Consider the following 20,310-nt stretch of genomic DNA (forward strand, 5'->3'; position numbering starts at 1 on the left):
ATCAAAACCTGACTGGTTGACCATCTGCTTTAAAGGAAAGTTATTGAATAAACAGTACATTTTTTCTGACACATTAAAAGAAAATTTGCAAATACTCAAAAGTTACCTTATGCACTCCCTCAGAGTATTAACACTGTGGTTGAACCAAACAAATCTTAATTTGTCTAAGTAATAGTATGGAGGAAACAGTTACTTAAATAAGATTATATAAAATGCCTCCCTGGAAAGGATATAAAAATTTGCAATATATTGGTAGCCATTAAAAATTAGACATTGATCACTCACTGTAGTTTAATCTATGTATTTGCAGTAAATTCCTTTTTAAAAATCACAGGTAAAGATAGTAGTGTGGTAATTGTGTCATGGAGGCATTATATAACTTTCAGTTTCCAACTGCAAAATTCATCATCCTTGACTCTCTTCTCTTCCCACTTTCAGGACTTTGTTAGGTCATTGGTTCCACTATGCTCTGAAAAATTCCCCGGGCTGAAGTGCAGCAGAGTGGCATGCAGACATGACTAGGTTCACAAAACAAAATGGAGAATACCTGAATAAATCTTACTAAGCTTTTGAAACTATCAGCAGATATGACATGTTTTGTTGACAACTTAGCGAGACAAATGTCTTCTCAAAACTGGGTGATCAAACTGGATCCTACCAGATAAGACTCATTCCGGAATTGGCTCATTTTTTAGCTCCCTCCCACACCCCAAGACAGCTACCATTTGGCATCTCTTGACCTTCTGAACACCCAATGGAAGTTGTGACTTTTGAAGTAGTTGGAAGGGGTCTTCTGGTGCCAAACAGACCATATATTTTTTCTATAGCATAATACCATGAGAAAACCACCAGCACATACTGGAAGTTCTAGAGAGACTGGAGAAGGTGGAGTTAAAATTTAACAGTAAGTGACAACACGCCATTTTCTAGACTATGCAGAAATGTCAACTGCTGTAGGTCAGAGCAGCCCCGGGGGGGGGGGGGGGGGGGGGGAAGAAAAAAGAAAGCAAACACCTGACCTGGATGAGGACATTCCAGCTGTTAATTCAGATAATCCAATATATCCTCCAGGGCTCCAAAGATGACACAAAGTGAAAGAAAGCCATCTTCCAACTTTCCTGAAGGGTTGCATATGAAAGTGAACTGAATGGCAGCAGAGTGTTTAGTCAGAGGTACAGGTGCTTTGTCTCAGTTAAATATTCTGGCAGTCTTCCATTGGCTTTATAGGTTTCTTTTTTTTAAAAATCATGGGTTTGGGGAATTTCTTAGCAAGGTTAAGAAAATGCAACCCAGATCATTACACAAAGTGCCTAAAAACTCTTTTTTAACCCGTTACCAAATGCCTAGACTGGCAGAAACATTCATCCAGCTGTCCTGAGTGTTTGACCATACAATTACCTGTTCATCCCTAAAAGGGGTGTATATTACAAAATATATTTATATACACCAGTGAATGACTACATAATAAACTCGTAATGGTCCTCACGCTATCACAAATGCATTTGATTTTCCTGCTTTTTCATGTGGCATGTGCATAGTAACAAACATGCCTATGGCCCTTGGAATTATGTAGGAAGCCAGGACCACCCACACAAATCTATTGTAACATAAGTTGATTCTATCAAAATAACCATTTCCCTCCTCACCCCTACTTAGTATTTATGAATTTTGTAAGCGCTTATGGTTACATCAGGAATATCTTAAACATTGTTTCCTCTTGTTTTCACTATCAGTACGTATTTTCTCATCATACATTACGTCACAGGCAGACTTCAATTAGCATACAATAAAGAGGTAACTGCACACATCTACTTGACCCACTCAAAACTAAACATAGCTTGGAGATCTGAAAAATTCTTACCTCAAGTCAGTGTCATGATACGGTCCAAGATGTTTCAGTCTTTTTGAATTGTAGCTATACACAGGCAATTTAAAAAAACCAACACTTCAGATACATGTATCAGGGCCCCATTAAAGTTAGTGGGAGCCCTGCAGACATGCCTATAATTAATGTATGGCCTTATTTGTTTCTCAAAAAAAAAAAAACCTCCCCTCCCCCAATCACTGAAAAAGTTGATAGTTTTATTATTCCTCCTCTAACCCTAAAATAGAAAAAAGCTAACTACCCTATTTCTAATATTTAGCTTGACAGCTAGTTTTTAATTACCACTCAATATTTTAAATAGTGAAAAGGTTTGCTTAAGCTCTGCAGAAAAAGTGATAGCAAAGTGTTCACATGATCTTTGGAAGCAGTTTGTATATTTTATCTTTGGTGGATATTGTAGTCCTTTGGCATAATATACCATGCATAGGGCTGAATTTTAGTTGTATATCCAAATGTTAAACTTATATCACACCCATCATACCATTACACTAATGGGGGAGATAAATGCAAGATATCCTCTTCCACATTTTGCTATTTTATTTATACCTCTGGATTTATACCTCTCCAGTTCTTAGTGTTCCTCATTCAACTTTATACACCGCTATTGTATTAATTTTAACAGGAAATATTCATTCAGTTGGTACTTATGCAATAAAAACAATTTGGGTATGCTATTGTAAATAGAGATTATGATAGTTTAAATTACAAAAAATTGGGACTAAAATTATCTGTTAAATGAAATGTCCATATATTTTACAAGACACGACTCATTACACATCATTAAATCTTTTTAGTAATAGAAATAAAATACAAATGAAGGTGATATAACGATAATCCATTCCTTTGCCAAACTCATTTATTACACTACTTCATTTTGTTAAAAGATAAAAAAATTAAAGTCTATCAAGAAAATTACTGGGATGGTTCATTTTCTTCTGGGATGCAGTTTAAGGCCTTGAAGCTTGTTTGGTAAATTAGATTAACCCTTTCCCTCCACCATCTTTTTTAAAAACAAGAGGCAGTGTCAAGAGAAATCAATTGTTAATATATCATAATTTATCTACACATGCTTTTATTTGAATCTATAGACAAACTGGGTCATATATTGCCTTTTGTTATATATGTGAAATGCCTATTAATTTTTGCTAGGAATTAGTCATTTATGTGGGAGTACAGAATTTGATTAACCATTTACATACATCTTTTAACACCCATTCACCTTTCTCCTCATTCTCTCTTTTAATGAGAATTTAACGTCAATATCTAGTGCATCTCTTCTAGAGCAGTTCTGGAATTTTTGATAGTTTCTTTTCTGAGAAAGGGTTGGTTTCAACAGGTATTTTCACAAAAATGGAAAGTTTAAAAATTTTCATAATTTTGTTTAGACATTAAAAATTCCAGTTTTCCAGGTCAAAGTGATTTAAGCCAGTTATATTAAAAATGCAAAAATAATAAATAGTTAAAGTCAAACTTGAACATTTTGATAGTACCAAAACAAAACATTGATTTTTTTTTCTTCTTCAGATTTTTGGCTTTCAAAAATTCTCAAGATTTCAACTTTTTATCCTGATTCAGGATAGGAAATTTGAGATACTTCAAAAAGTTCTGTAGGATGGGAAAACTTTTTCTCCACTCAGAACTAATCTATTCCAAACAGTGTCTCAAAGGGGACATGACTCAATGCCCATCCATTAAGGCTATGCCTTCCCTTGCATTGCCATCTGTATGCAACTACCCCCTCTATCAGTTTTCACTACTGTTTAAACTAACAGATTTAGAAAATATAAAGAAACATTATGTGCAAATCAAATTCTCAGACATATAGTATTAAAAATTGGCTATTTAAATGTGCTTAATTTGTATAATTCCCAAACCCAAATTCATGAAATCATTGTCAGTATTTAAAGCCAGAAATAAAATGTTTAACAAAAGGTTGGCTTTTATTTTTTTAAAATCTCATCAAAATATGTTGATTACAAGAAGACAGGAAAAACATTAGAATCATAGAAACATAGGGCTAGAAGGGACCTGGAGAAGTCACCAAGTCCAGCCCCCTGCTTTGAGGCAGGGTCAAATAAACTTAGAATGCCATCCCCGACATGTTTGTCCAACCTGTTCTTTAAATATCTCCAATGATGGGATTCCACAACATCTTTCAGAAACCTTTTCCAAAAAACTTAATACCTTTATAGTCAGAAAGTTTTTCTTAATACTTAACCTAAATCTCCCTTGCTGCAGATTAAGCCCATCACTTCATTACTTCACTAGACATGGAGAACAATTGATCACTCTCCTCTTTCTAACAGCCCCTAACACATTTGAAGACAGTTATCAGGTCCCCCTCAGTCTTTTGTCAAGACTGAACATGCCCAGTTTTTTAACCTTTGCACATAAGTCAGGTTTTTTAAACCTTTCATTATTCTTGGTGCTCTCCTCTGGAGTCTTTCCAATTTGTCCACATCTTTCCTAAAGTGAGGCATCCAGAACTGGACAGGTACTCCAGCTGAGGCCTCACAAGTGCTAACTAGAGCAGGACAATTGCTTCCCGTGTGTTATATACAACACACCTGTTAATATACCCCAGAATGATATTTTCCTTTTTCACAACAATTGTCAACTCTTATTCACAATTTGTAACCCATGACAACCTCCAGATCCTTTTCAGGAGTACTACTCTCTAGCCAGTTATTCCCTATTTTGTAGTTGTGTATTTGATTTTTCCTTCCCACGTGTAGTACATTGCATTTGTCTTTATTGAATTTCATCTTGTTGATTTCTCCGATTTGTCAAAGTCATTTTGAATTTTAACCCTATCCTCTAAAGTGCTTGCAACTCCCCCACCTTATTGTCATCTGAAGATTTATAACCACACACTCCATTCTATTATCTAAGTCATTAATGAAAATACTGAATTGTACCAAACCCAAGACCAACCCCTGTGGGACTCCACTAGCTACAATCCTCCCAGTTTGACAGTGAAGCATTGGATCACTACTCTGAGTATGACCTGTCAACCAGTTGGGCACCCACCTTTCATCTAGACTGCACTTCCCTAGTTTGTTTCTGAGAATGTAATGTTGGACTATGTCAAAAGCCTTACTAAAAAACCCCAAGATATAGTCACATCTACTGCTTCCCCCCATCCACTAGGCCAATAACCCTGTCAAGGAAGGAAAGTAGATTTGGTTTGGCATGATTCATTCTTGACAAATCCATGTTGGTTGTCCTCATAACACTATTTATCCTCTGGGTGCTTACAAATCGATTAATAATTTGTTCCATATTTTGCCAGTTAGGCTGACTGGTCTATAATTCCATGAGTCCTCCTTGTATCCCTTTTTAAAGATAGGTACTATGTTTGCCCTTCTCCAGTCCTCAGACTTTACCCATCCCCCATGAGTTTTTAAAAGATGAATTACTAATGGTTTACAAGATTGCTTTCGCTAGTTCCTTAAATACCCTAGTATAAATTTCATCAGGCCCTGCTGACATCTAAATTATATAAATATTCTTTAACCTGTTCTCTCCCTATTTTGGTTTACGTACCTGCCCATGTTATTACCATAAACTTGTGTACGAAGACTGAAGCAAACAGGCATTAAAAACCTTAGCCTTCTTGATGTAATCTGTTATTAGCTCTTCTTCCCCACTAAGTAGAGGACCTACATTTTCCTTTGTCCTTCTCTTGAGCCTAATGTATTTAAACATCATATTGCCTTTTATGTCCTTGGCTAGGTGTAATTAACTTTGTGCCTTAACTGTTCTGATTTTGTCCCTACATGCTTGTGCTATGCTTTTGCACTCCTCCTTAGCAATTTGTCCATGTCTCCACTTTTTGTAGGATTCCTTTGTGATTTTCAGGTCACTAAAGAGCTCCTAATGGAGTCTTATTGGCCTCTTGCTAGTCTTCTTATCTACCTTTTGCATCGACACAACAGCAGACTATCCCTTTAATAGTCTCCTTGAGAAACTGTCAGTTCTCCAGAACTCTTTTCCCCCTTAGATTTTCTTCCCATGGGACCTAACCTTCCACTCTCATATTGGTTACCAATTCCTCCATGTTGTTTAGAATCAAGAATAAAATGACTGTCCCCATCGTTACTTCCTCCACTTTCTGAACCAAGAAGTCACTCCAATACATTCCAAGAACTTACCGGAAAGTTTATGTTCTGCCATATTTTTTCCAAGTTTTCCAACTGACATCTGGGTAGTTAAAGTCCCCCATTACTACTAGGTCTTTTGTTTTGTATAGTTCTATTATTTGTTCTAGAAGTCTCATCTACCACCTTTTCCTGATTTGGGTGTCTATGGTAGATCCCTTGAACACATTAATAGGATTTCTCCATAATTGTGGGGCCTGATTCTCCTTTAATTTACACCTGTGTAAACCTGGAGCAATTCCACTGAATCAGTGTTTTAATATCAGTGTAAAGATAAAGAGAGGAGAATCAGGACCTAAAAATGTTTTTATTGAAGTATAAAGAGGATGTTCAACTTTTAAGAGCAATTCATGTATTAAAGTCTGAGGAACATATTCAGAAATAAATAAAAGTGAGCAGTAACACTTCTATGCCTTTGTGTTTTCCATATAATAAATATATTCTATTCATTTATATATTTGAATACAGTTCCAGAAGTGGCACAGGTGTCAAGGTAATACCAGTTTGGTTAGATTTTTCTTATCGAACTTGTGATGCCAAAGAAACTTATATGTTTTTAATAAATAACTTTTAAAGACAAATTCTGTCACTTCCATGCAGCTACATGAGGGCCAAATGCATAGGAAACACACAGAGGAAAATGCATCCCTAGATTTGGTTCTTATGGTTAAAGGCTGCCTTCAGATACACACATCGGCTCCAAGTAATTGGAGTAGCAATAACATCCATGTATTTGAGAACAGAATATTGCCCTTCCCACTAAGAGAGCTCTGTGTAAGCTTGACTTTCACCAACAGAAGTTGGCCTAATACAAAGATATATTACCACACTCACCTGATCTCTCTAGCATCCAAATTGACATACTTCTGAAATAAAGTCTGCTTCCTACCCCCCATTAGCTGATATATACACAACAGCTGGGCTTAGTTGTCTGATGAGCTCCACCTGCATTGACCTTACAGCTCCTAACAACTTCTGGCCTGGTTCCTAAACTCCACTGATAAGCAGAAGAGCAGCATCAGTGAAAAATAAATGATGATATGGAGAATCTCTGAGTTCAGCATATCTACTCACAATGGATAAGATTAAATCATCACCATTATCTAGTTGGTGCAATACTTCAATTGTTTTGATTTGAGTTGGAAAAAGGCAGTTTTATTAAATATGCTTTTGATTTACCAATATCAAACCAATTAGTAAAAATCCAGCCTAATAACATTTATTATTTTAAAAGTTACTTTAAATTAACTTTCCAAGTAGTTGGATGCTCTTAACACTGATCTAATGGCTTCATGAAAATAAATGTATATTATAAATATTACACACAGAAAACATTAAAATAATGTTAATATTGCAACAGGTGGCCCCAGGCTTTATTTACTGCACACTATTCAAACTTCACTATTACAAAATTATTAATTTATCTATGGGTTATTCTATGGTGCTTATCACTACAGTTTCTGAGTGCTTCACAAGCATTAATAGATTCATTTTTACAATTGCCCTGTGGGCTGGGGTGAGGGCTATAATTTTCCCGATCTGTAATATAGTTAACTGAGGCAGAGAGAGATTAAGGACAAAAGTATTTCCTAATTTTGAGAGCCCAATTTGAGATGCCTAGGATTTGATTTTTCAGCATAGTTAGAATTACATAGAATGATATATGTTAAAAGCACAGCTTTCAGCGACTTTAGCTGCAGCTGTGAGTGCATAGCACTTTTGCAAATCTGACCCCAGGATCTTAAATTGGGCACCCAGAAAATGATGAACACATACTTAGTGACCACCTATGAAAAGTTTAGTTTAAGTGACTTCACTAGCATCACATAGGAATTCTGTAGAAGATGCAGGGATAGAAACCAAGTATCCAGACAACATTCAACTGCCCTAACCACAAAACTTTTTTTTCTCCCCTGCAGTCCCTGGCTTCTTTCTCTATTCACCTTTTAGAAGAGAGTCAACTTTCCTACACAACCTGGATTCATCTCCAGAGCAGATCTGGCCTGTGCACTGAATGAAACTGGAGGTCCTGGGGGAAAGTAGTATGTGATCATGTAATTAAAGACTATCATAATGTATACACACATGGGGCTGATTTAAGGGTGCACAGGTAACCTTAATTTTGATATTTCCTAACTTAAATCCTTGATTTTGCAACCTTAACATTATTTTAATTTTTTTTTAAACCTACAGAATTATACACAAATACACTAACTGGAAAAAACAAAAACAGAAATTCTGTCCATGTGCCTCCTATATGGGTCAACTGCAGAACTGGACCATCTAGATCTGTAACATAGAGCACTGCCATTTTAGCTAACTGCATAACAGATAGCAGGTGTAGGTTGTCGTCCTCTATGTGGACCAGTCACTGGAGTCGGTTGTGACACACTTAGCCAGTAGGTGTCAGATATTTGCTGATAGCAGAGGAAGGCTGAAACTCCTGGGTTCAATTCCAGGCTCTAGATAACAGCGTAAGGCTGGCTATAGGGGCAGAATACAGACAGTCACCCCGGCTGCCATCTTCTAAAGACATTAAACCAGAATCTTCCTGGGTGCCACATCACATGGACAGGGCTTTATGTATTTTTTGCACTTGGCTGGTTGGTTTAGGGGTGCATACACCACTCTGGATGGCAAAACACCTATGACCGACCTTGAGTAAGTGTTCTCTGGTGGGCACAGACCCTTCTGTCCCAGTTCTCCCCAAGTCTGACCCCTTATGCCAGGTTCCTTCCACTCTGTTCCTGTGTCAGTCCCATCTCTCCCCCATCAACTCCTTATCCAATTCTGTTCATGACCCTGTAGCTCCTCATCCAAGTTTCAGTCTCCATGCTCAAGCAAGCCCACTCTCCACTCCCCCCTGCTCTAGGTTCCTCATTGCAGTTCAACTGTTTTTCTTTCCAATCTTCTTGTCTAAGTTGCTGCCAGTTCCCCCTATCATAAAAATCAAACTGCATGTTAGATTGTCTGTATCCAAGCGTTAGCAAGAGGCATGGTATGGAACCACGGTGTGATCTACAGCATCCTTTTGTTTTACGGATTGGAGATCAGGACATTAGAAGGGTCAGTGCTTTTTCTTCCCTCGCTTCTTCTAGTTGAAAAGAGTTCACCTTCACCAGGAATACAAAATGATAATGCCTGTACATTAGGTAATATTTCTAACCATTATACACACAAATGAGTGAAGATGGGGAAGGTATCACATTACGCTCACTGCTCACAAGTCATTCCCACATAAGAATTTTCAAAGTAAAGAATTTACTTTTAACAAAAAAGCCTCTTTCTAAAGGAGACATAGAACATAAAGATTAATTTGCTTCTTCATCTAACAGTTTAATTGTTGTGTGCACACAGCTTACCTAAAAATTGATGGATTTGATTATTAAGTCATCTGAAGAGAATATTTAAAAAAAATGCAGAGTAAAGCATGAGGGGGGAAAAATCATATTGCATTTCTCACTATTCCAGGTGATTAACAGTAAAAGAGAATCCTTTAATATTTCCCAAAGGTGAATGGACAACTACCTTTAGACCATGAATTAAAACAGGAAGACTAAATGACTTAGGCAATAATATGAGGGGTCTAGTATTTCAAGATCTGGCTTGAATAAATACTGATTGGAAGGGAAAACAGTAAAGCGGACTCCATGTGAAGTAAGTTGGGGTTTTGGTACATTTTTAAGGTACATTTTAAGGGGTTTTGGTACATCTTTATCATGTGTCCATTAAAATAGGATATGGATCCCAGATCTCTATATCATGAGTAACAACTAGAACTAATCAAAGGGATTTGTGAACAAAGGTTGCAGATTCATTCTACTGGCTTTCATATGGTCATCACTTTTAGCTTTGCTCATTTGCATGTATCCAGGCAACAAGTTTATCTGTGAATCCCCGAAGTTTCATGATTTTTAGCAATGATAATTATTCATTCCAGACATGGGTAACATGCAAGACATTTTCCTGTTAAAAATTTCAGAAGTGTGCAGAAGCTTGTGCTGTCATTACACATGCTGTTTTCATTCTGTGGATAAAACCAGGAATTCATGCCCCGATCCTTGGATGTGGGTGATCTGTGCTCAGTGCACAGTCTTGGAGAGAGGGAAAAGGTGGCTCTTATCCAGCTCACAGGTGACTGTACACCAACTACAACTCACCAGGGGTACAGGCATGACCCCCTTCTTTTATTGGCATGGTGCCAATGTGCCTTCTATATCAGGGAGAGGCAGGATAGGTGGCAAAAGGCTGGTTACATTGACTCAGTGCCAGGATGGGATTCCCTTTACACAAAGGGAATCCTCAGATTTCCTGCTTCTTTGGGCTTAGGTGTAGCACCAAAAGTCCAGAACAGGACTGAAAAGGTCTCTAGTATTGTGAATATGGCACATTTTATGAGCATTAAATTCATTTCAAATACATGCAAGAAGAGAAAGCTTCCAAATTTAACTATTTAAACATTCCAATTTTTAAAGACTAAGTTTAATTTCAGATTTCCCCCCACCCTCACTTTAATGTTAGTAAGTTTTAAATTTTATTTTAAATGCTGTAGGGAACCCAAATTGAGGGCTGTTCACAATTTTGCCTGACAGGTTCTTAAATTTTTCACACCAGCTTAGCAGTCAGTTATTTATAAAAGTTGCTCAGGCTTAATATAAAGAAGTTAGAAATAAGTACTTCATGAATATTTATTAAAATCATATTTAATCACTCTATGTGAACTGCTCACTAGAGATGTATGAAAATGACCTTTTTTTAAAAAAAATGTCTGCAGCATCTTGCTTTCAGTTGCCCAAGGCCTAGTAATAACTTTTCTTGCCCAGCAGAATCAATCTATATTTATATCTATCTGACTCATTCACCTTTGCCTATGAGAAATTCTGAATTAGTTCCATTAGAAAATGAGTTGTATACAGTATTTGTCTGTCCCTCATTGGACTAATAAGAAATATTACATCTTTTTACCTCATCTTTTCATACAATGGAAATAGATTATAAAGATTACGATAATAAATAAGGGAATGTATATGCTGTGTATATGCAGTGACAAACTATTTCATAGATGAATATTACATCATCAACATTTCTAACTGCCAAACCTTAACCATATTTTCTCAACAGTGCAGTGCCTAGAAAAAGGTGTGTGGCTGGACTATAAATTCACCATTATAGTGCTGTGTGTGTCCTGGGTGGATGCCTACCAATTACTTCAGACTCTGCTAAGCATTTATGGTGAACATCCTAAAGTAAAAGCCTACTAACTCCAGGTTCTTACATTTCTATTTAGGTTTTCTTATTTGTGAAAAGTTTGAGGTACTTACTAGTGAGCTGTACTTAACTACGAAAATGATAACACACACACACACACGTTTACTCTGGTACTCTGGCAGAAGCCATTTGAAATCTGTGTCTCTAAAACTTGCCCATTCTGCACTTGGATCATTTTCTTTCAGTGCTTTCCATGCTGATTAACAGCTAATGACTTGCATGTATTTATTCCATGAATTCTTTACAATATGCCCATGTTGTTTGTGGTGGTCAAAAACAGCATGAACATATTGCAAAATAGCTTTTCTTCTTTGTACTAGAACTTGATACAAAAAATGAAATGCAGTTACAAAAGTGTCATGATAGGAAGATAAGAGACCAAAGTTTTGTATCCTATTTAGATAGAAACTAAATTCTGGGGTAGATTCAATAAATCAAATCTTTTCAGGAAGACAGATAAAAGTCCCTTTCTGGGTTGTTGTTTCACCCTCTAAAGAACTAAATGTAGCTTTTGTGGGAAAAGGTGGAGGGATGAAGCCCTCAAACACACATGACTTTTAAGGACAAAATATTGACGGACAGACTGATAGGACTAGAAGCTCCAAAAGGCAAGATGCCAATGAGACTACTCATGTGATTAAGTGATCATTAATTCAAGGTTGTACAATTTAGCCCCATCAAAATGAAAGTATATCAACCTTTAGACTATTATTAAGCTATTTGCCTGGTGCATGTGTTCTATATTTATCCATTTTAAAGTGTTGGCTTTTAAAAGTTTCTTACATTTTTTTTTCTTGTATTATGGGAAAAGGTAATATAGGAATACTGAAGTGGCCTCCTCTGTGTTATTCATTACTTTGAATCTCTTGCTCTTGAAAAAGTTTCCTCCATTTTCATTACCATTCTCTGAAGCTCTCCTGTTTCTGCTGGGTAATCACAACTGACAACTACTGAAGTATGTTGTATAAGAACAAAATAATTAGCTTATGAAGAAATCATGAAGAACACCTTCAACCCTTCAGGAAATTAAGACTAACAATAAAGAGCATACCCCTCTAAGGTGTCTGTGTTCCTCACTTATTCATATGTAAATGTAAGAGAAAGATATTATACTGTGTTAAAATTTGAATTATCCAAGTTATTTATTTAAGTCATTTTGAAGATATTTCTTTGTAACAGGATATCTAAGTAAAATATTTCTACCTTGGACATGCTGCTTGAGAGGAGAGTCATTTTGCCTGCTCTAGTAGCTATGAAAGCTTTGTCTGGATCTTTAAGTAATAGAAACGCTCAAAGGATCTCATACAAGTTGAAAATGGTGGCCAAGATGCGGAATGCAGGCAGGACTTAGCTCAGACATCCGGGCCTGTTCAAGTGAAGGCATACTAGTGATGAGTATCTTTACCACAATTAAAGTATTTCCTTGTGAGTGTGGTGCCAAAAGCATGTTTTACAAGTAAAACTTAACACAATCACTTTGGAACTGTTTTCAACATTGTATAATCATTTTAAATTCACAATTCATTGTTAAAGTAGTTTACAACTGTTTGTTACTTGGAAGAGTCTCTGTTTACCCTTTATCTCTTGGGATGTAGGGAATTGCAGATTCTATGACTTTATATCCACCTTCCTAGATGGACAGTGCAAACATCTGTCTCACTCAGATTTTCATTGCTCTCCCCACCTCAAGTCCCCCACTTACCCCTACATTCATTTGCCATTATATTTCCCTCCCTTTCTCCTTACAATCCCCATACACATCACATTCTCCCTGTGTGCCACACCACATTTCTATGCACTCCTTCAGTCTCCTCATGTTCTCCATATTCCCTGAACTCCCTCTCAGTGTCTTATTGTTCCTCATATTGTCTTTCAACCTCTTGCTCACATTTCCCTGCACCCTTCTTTCAGTCTGCCTCTTGCCCTTCACATTCTCCTGCAACCTCATTTCAGTCTGTCTCATTTCCCCCACATTCCTCTGACTCCTCATATTCTTCTGTTCCTCTGAGCCTACTAGCTACTTTCCCCATTCTTATTCCAGGCACTTTCACATTCTCCCATCTATACCTCACATGATTTCCTCAGGGGCCACCATCTTCAGCCTCACTGCAAACATCTTTTCTGGGGGCAGACACACATTCACCTGCAAAGGCCATGGCAAAATGGCAATCATCTTGCTGAGGGCAATATGTAGCACCAGTCCCATTGATAATAATGAGAGTGGCCATTTTGGGTAAGAGCAATCAGTGATTTTAAAGGCAGAAGTCCCCTCTCCCCCCCAAAAAAAAGTAATGATTTTTTTTTTTTTTTTTTTAAAGAAACCCAAATATCTCCAGGCTATCAAAAAGTACAAGAGCTGACAGTATTGTAATCTCAAAATGATCTCCCTACTGTGTTAAGTACAATCATCTCTCTATGCTTCTTCCTTCCACTTCTCCTCAGTCTGGAACAAAAATTTTATAAGATATTTCAGGTTGCTTTTAATATCCCCATATAACTGATATTCATGAATATTTATCATAATAATAGCATGTATGATACAAGGAGGCAGAATTATTCAGTTTTGATTTGCTTTTTAGACCTCCCTATAAAAGTTTAATATCCCCAAACTAATTATCATGATTCCCCAGAGAACTCCTCTCCCAGTTCCCTGAAGCCACATTCTATGCTGCCACACCAGGCTTCCTATCCTAACATCCCCTATATAACCAAACCGAAACACACAAATGAATACGTATTGAAACTCCAGCAAAACCTACTACCTGCCTTCAATTGCTGGTGATATTCTGGGGTTCCATTGTCCCTTAGAAACAGTCAGGTACTGGAAACAAAGATACCCAGTAATGTATGAATGCTTCTTCCTTCTAGGTCACTATAGAACAGAAAGAAAACAGATCTCTTACTTACGTTACCACCTGATATCAATTCTCCCTTTACCTTCACCTGCTGCATCTTCTGTGGTTTTACAGGTTTCTCCTGATAGCATGTATCACTGGGTTCTCTACTTCTTGCTCAGGCACCTCCTTGTGGCTATATCTGGACAACAGCTCTGCCCAGTGACACCCACTTCTGTCTCTGATTCATAGTGTGGCCCTCCTCACATCACAGAAGTTGCAGTGCTTCATTTTTTGTGAGTCGGGCTGCTCCCTCTGCATAGCTTGGGGTGCTCCTTTTTCATGGGCTGGCCAGTTTCCTATCAGTCTTTCCATATGAACAGTCTCAGGCAGTCTTCCCATTCACTGCCCAGCCAGTGCCACTTCCCCAGGGGCTGGAACAGGAAACCAGGCCTACCCTCTACTCTGGTGTCCAGCTCAGGGACCCTCACATCAGCAACAAAGATCTGCACCATCCCAAGCCTTGCCACTATTTCCCTTAGCTTTTTCCTTCTCCATTACCTCTCTGGGTATGCCCTTCCCTCAGGACCAGGACTCCAGGGTTTCCACACTCCCTCTGGCTTTTCTTTTTTCCTACTCTAAGTCCAGAGAATAACTAGAGGTTTCCACACTACAACCTTTTTCTGCTGTAAACTTCCTAGCTTTATACCATCCCCACCTCCTCCTGCTCAACTGGGCTCCATCCTCAATTACAGATTGCTTATCAAGCCTAATTCTCTCTCAGATATGGCCTCTCAAGTTAATCAGCTCCTTCTGAGCCTCATTAACCCTTTCCAAGCTAGTGTGGGGTGAACACCCCATCAGAGCATGGTAGCTGATTACACGGCTAATTCTCATTTTAGACTATTCTCACACCTGCCACCTCAATTGGTTTTCCTTGTAGACTATGGATATTCAGACCCTTCACAGGGATATGGGCATGGGTGAACCCCTAGTCTACAGGGAAACCCCCCCTTATTGCCTGCTTTTCCCCATTTCCCCATTTTCTGGTCAAAAGCAGTCAGGATGGTTCCTTGTGCTGATGACCAGCCTGATCTCTATGGACAGGGAGCAGGCAGAGCTCTTGCCAGCTAGTGTAGTCTAGTGGTTAGTGCAGTTGTGTATGAGACAGCCATATATGCAGGCTGAGGCGAATGTCTGTCATAATAGGGACCTGAATTTTATTCCTAGCTTTACCAAAAGTTGCTTTATCTGTAAAACAGGGTAAGTGATTGTTGCCTGCCTCGTAGGCAAGGATATAACACCTCATTAATTAGGGTGGCAAAGTGCATAAAAATATTAAGAGCAACCAGGATAAGAGATGGGACTTAAACTCTTGTTTTTTAGACGCCTCCAACTCAACATACCTTCTCATAGTTGGTCCTTTAGACCTTCCTTTTTTGCACTCAGTGTAGTATAAAAATTAGCATTTTGCCTAGTGACTGTCCTTGGACCGCTGCAAGAGGAATGAATGTGGCAAAGGGGAACAGTGATGTTGAATGGGTGAGCATGAGCTTATCTAGTTGATTCATGGAGATACTAAAGGATGATCTTGCTGCAAACAGCAGGCATATTCCAGCTTCATCACCTTCTGACTCACCTTGCAAAGCCCTGTCATCTACCTGCAAAAAGCATTTTTGGGGGGAATGTAGGGTAAGAAGAAAATTCCACTAAGTTCCCCTCCCTTCCCTGTTCCAGAAGATACTTCTGCATTTGACTTCAATCACATGAGCAGAGAATAGAGACTAAAGAATTTAGTTGTGAAATTGCTTATAATTCTGTACCCCAACTCTAGTTTGACCGTTTGAATTCAAGGTGTACCTCTTGTAAAACTAATATTCTGTGGTCGCTTTGTCAAACGGAAGATTTATTTGACTAGAAATGGGCACATTACCTGAACTATATCAGCTTTGATAGCTCTGGTGCAAGTATAATAGTTTTCAGTCCCATGAAAGTTTTGTCGAGAACATCACGGACTGTTCATTAGATTAGAAGTTATATGTATTATTATAAATAGCATTTACCAGGGGAAAAAGAGAGATATTTTTCCTTCCTATGTTTTGGAAATTGTAGACATTTAATTGGTTTCTGGGGTGCTTGGGGTTATTGTATATTCCACTGTGTAGCTGATTCTAAGGAAGCCTGGAGAAAGGTATAGGACCTGCTTTTTGACATTTTATACTTGGAATTATTGCAAATATTCTTACTGCACATTAGGAGGTAAATTTTACCAAAAAGTCCTGTAATCAGCACCCACACACATGCATGCACTCATGCACGCACACAAGCATCAGTTATGACTCCATAATTAAGGCTGATTTGACATTTTTAGATATGGTACTCTAATTTAGCTAAATCACTAAGGAAGCATGGAAATAATTGTAATTTATATATTTGCTCATTTTAAATGAAAGCACGGACTATTTGTTTGTAAATACAGACCTAAGTTGCTTCCACTGTAGGTAGGACCTAAAATAGTCTGATATAACAACAACACATTCCACTCTTCTAATGCAAGGAGGTGTCAGTACTTTCATTTTAAACCCCTATTTTCAAGGTTTTCTAGGCTAACAAACAAAACAACTGGGATGGTATTACTAAGCTCCCCCAGCCCAAAACAAATTACAGTAAACTATGAATGAGACACTAGGGTGAGATCTTCATCCCTGCACTGACCCCTTTATACCACATAAAAGGTCCAAAGTGATGTACTAAAATGACAACCCCTCATATGGGGTATTTCAATGGGTCAGGCTGCAGCACACCACATTACAGAGATTTTAGGCAACTCTAGCAGCCTCCCTTTATGTGCTGCTGGAACAGTCCAGGATTTGGAGGACACAAAAGCCAACTTTATCCCCTTTCCCTCCTGGGCTCCCACTGACTTCATGGGACTTTGGATTGCTTCTGTTCTCATCTAGGTCATGGACTCACTGTATCACCTTGGAAAAGTCAATTAACATTTATTGCCTCTATTTACTCATGGGTAAAATGGGGATAAGAAGATTTCCTCACCTTAAAAGGGTATTGTGAGGTTAAATTAATTATTCTCTGTAAACTTCCCCAGCTTCCATGGATGAAAGCTGTTTTAGTAGGTTAAAGAATTTTCAAAAGTTCTGCAGACACCTAATTAAGCTGAATAAATAAGTAACTGAAATAACTCTAAAAAAGAATGGATTTATCTTCATTAATGAATAATCATAATATATTGTTTCTATTCACAGTTTTTTAGTTGACAGTGAAGGAAGCCCCATCACATTTATTAATAATTTATTTGGAGAAATGAAAAACAGTTGCTTTTAAACAATAATTCCATAGCAATTTTCTAAAGTGCTGTTTGCTGGCATTAAGTTATTTCTGCACAAATACACCGTTCAATTAATGTTGAAGGTAAAACAGAAAACCTCTCTTTTTAGTAATGTTGTTTGGACAGGTTTATGAATTGCAGCTAGATGTAGTTGTTCAAGTGCTATACAGCATTGGTTTAGAAAAAGCCTTGCTCATGGAAAAACAGCACACATATATAATAATTAAACAGTTGCAAAGTGTATTTGGGATTACCTTACTGATTTAGCGAATATTGTTTTAACCAAGTAAACTAACATCCTTAAAATAAGTTAATCCTGTGCAATATATTTATTCTATCCAAATCTTTTTCCAAAAGCTATATTGCATATGTAACAATATTTTCATTATCTATGAAAACAGCCAATATACAAAAGGGTGTCCATCCAGATTCATATTATATTTAGGCAGACTACTGAACAGTTAGGGTGTTTGCATGGACAACTCCCTTTTATCTCTTTTATCTCTATTTGGGCACCTCTCTAAAGGCAAAAAACCAACAACTTGAGTAATCCTCACACCTTTCTTACGAATTCGATAGGTTGGCAAGAGTGTTGTGGTTTTGTTTCAGTAGTTCTTTATACAGAAATTTACCATTAAACAGTTTACAGTTACTCACAACTAGCATGCAATAGCATCTGAGTTATTACAATTACTTCCTAATCCAATGGCAAATGCTACATGAACACATTTTATTTTATGGCATGTATTTTTATATACTAAATTCAAGTCAGACATTTAAAAATAACAAGCTTGTCAAATGACATTCTGAAAAAAAAACTGATGGTTAAAAATTTGGAAAGAGAGACCTAGATTATTATGCATTGCCGACACCACTTGGCATTATGCAAAAATAAAATAAAGTACCCCAGTAATTCGATTAAAGGCAGATGTTACAATTATTAAAATAACTCATGCTACAGTGTTAATGGCAGCCAACAGTTCCTATGGTATTTAGTAATCTTTAAAGCCCAAAGTCACACCCCATTTATCATGCATAACAATGAGATGCAGCTGCCAAGCTGCAATTCACAAACCATGCCAAAAATCATGGGAAACTTGTTTACCTTATATCTGAATTTGATGGTAAGTTCTTCCCCACACCATCCTTATCACACCATCCTCAATTTTACCTCAATTTCACAATTTCACACAAACTCAGTTAAATCAAAAATACAACAGAGCAGATGGGGAGTACTTCAGGCTATCTGCAAGGTAGCAACAATTGTCTCCCCCATGGGTGAGGTGCCATGCAAGTCCATGCACTCATAGTCTTCCTGCTGGTATCTCAGTGAAAGTCACCATGGTTGACAAGAGCAGCCAAGCAGGTCACTATGAGGCAAACAATTCTACTCATGAAGAAACAAGCAGGTCTGTGTGATTGGGGACTCCTTCCTGAGAAGGACAGAAGGGTATGCTGTCTGCCCGGTGCTAGGATACGAGATGTGAACCTGAGGTTGAAGAAGATCCTAGTGGGAAAGAATCCACTGATTGTCCTTCATGTGGGTACAAATGATAAAGCTAGATTCTTGCTGGAACGTACAAAGGAGACTATGCCAGGCTGGGGAAGACTCAAGGATATGGAGGCTCAGGTAATCTTCAGTGGGATTCTACCTGTCCCTAGAGGATAACAAAAGCATGACAAGATTATGATGATCAACAGATGTCTCAGGCAGTGGTGCTATAAGGAGGCTTTGGGATGTATGGCCAGTGGGAGGCATTCATGGACAGAGGACTGTTCTCTTAGGATGGATTTCACCTGAACAGGAGGGAAATAGGACTTCTAGGATGGAGGTTGGCACAACTAATTAAGAGACCTTTCAGCTAGAAATTTGGGGGAGATGGTTGGGAGATGCCCGGGTGATCTCCACGCCTGATTTTAACATTGAGAGGCAGGAAAGGATATAGCAGTGGGTAGGAGAATGGACATGAAGAGGAAGGGTGGTGTAGATATCAGTCTAATAGGTGACACTGGCAGAATGACTCTGGCAAATCATTAAGGAATGTAAGCAAAGGCAAACAGCAAAAATTAAAATATTTGAGAAGCCAGGGTAACAAAATGGAGGAACTAGAGCTACTGGTGCAGGAAGTGAAATCAAATATTATAGGGATAACAGAAACATGATGGAATAGTAGTCATGACTGGAGTACAGGTATTGAAGGATATGTGCTGTTTAGGAAAGACATAAATAAAGGCAAAGGTGATGGAGTAGCATTGTATATCAATGATGAGGTAGACTATAAAAAAAATTAGAAGTGATGGAATGGATAAGACAGAGTGTCTGGGTAAAAATGACATTGGGGAAGAAAGCTACTAGAGCTTCCCCGGGGATAGTGCTTGGGGGGTGGTACAGACCACCGTGATCCGACTTGGATATGGATAGAGACCTCCTTAAGGCTCTTAATGAAATAAATACTACTGGAACTGTATGATTATTGGAGACTTTAAGTTCCCAAATATAGACTGGAGGACAAGTGCTAGTAATAATAATAGGGCCCAGATTTCCCTGGATGTGATAGCTGACAGATTCCTTTGCCAAATAGTTGCTGAACCAACAAGAGGGGATGCTATTTTAGATTTGGTATTGGTGAGTAGTGAGGACCTCATAGAAGAACTGGTTGTTGGGGACAATCTTGGTTTGAGCGACCATGAGCTAATTCAGTTCAAACTAAATGGAAGGATAAACAAAAATAAATCTGTGACTAGGGTCTTTGATTTCAAAAGGGCTAACTTTAAAGAATTAAGGGAAATAGTTAGGGAAGTGAACTGGAACAAAGA

The 20,310-nt window shown here is 38.0% G+C and overlaps 1 long non-coding RNA gene across 1 annotated transcript in view; it reads right to left on the minus strand.

Annotated features, from left to right (window-relative positions):
* Nucleotides 1-295: 295 nt before the first annotated feature.
* The window catches only part of LOC137153988 (uncharacterized), a 32,418-nt gene continuing 12,403 nt past the window's right edge, over nt 296-20,310 (minus strand). The window contains exons 2-3 of the long non-coding RNA XR_010919996.1: nt 1,020-1,118; nt 296-518 (exon numbers count right to left, since the gene is read on the minus strand). This is a non-coding gene — a long non-coding RNA (uncharacterized lncRNA). The remainder of the gene's footprint in view (nt 519-1,019; nt 1,119-20,310) is intronic.

This window comes from Emydura macquarii, unplaced genomic scaffold (genome assembly GCF_026122565.2).
Source record: "Emydura macquarii macquarii isolate MOO-44397 ecotype Brisbane River unplaced genomic scaffold, CSIRO-AGI_Emac_v2 contig_1253, whole genome shotgun sequence".
NCBI classification, from domain to species: domain Eukaryota; kingdom Metazoa; phylum Chordata; order Testudines; family Chelidae; genus Emydura; species Emydura macquarii.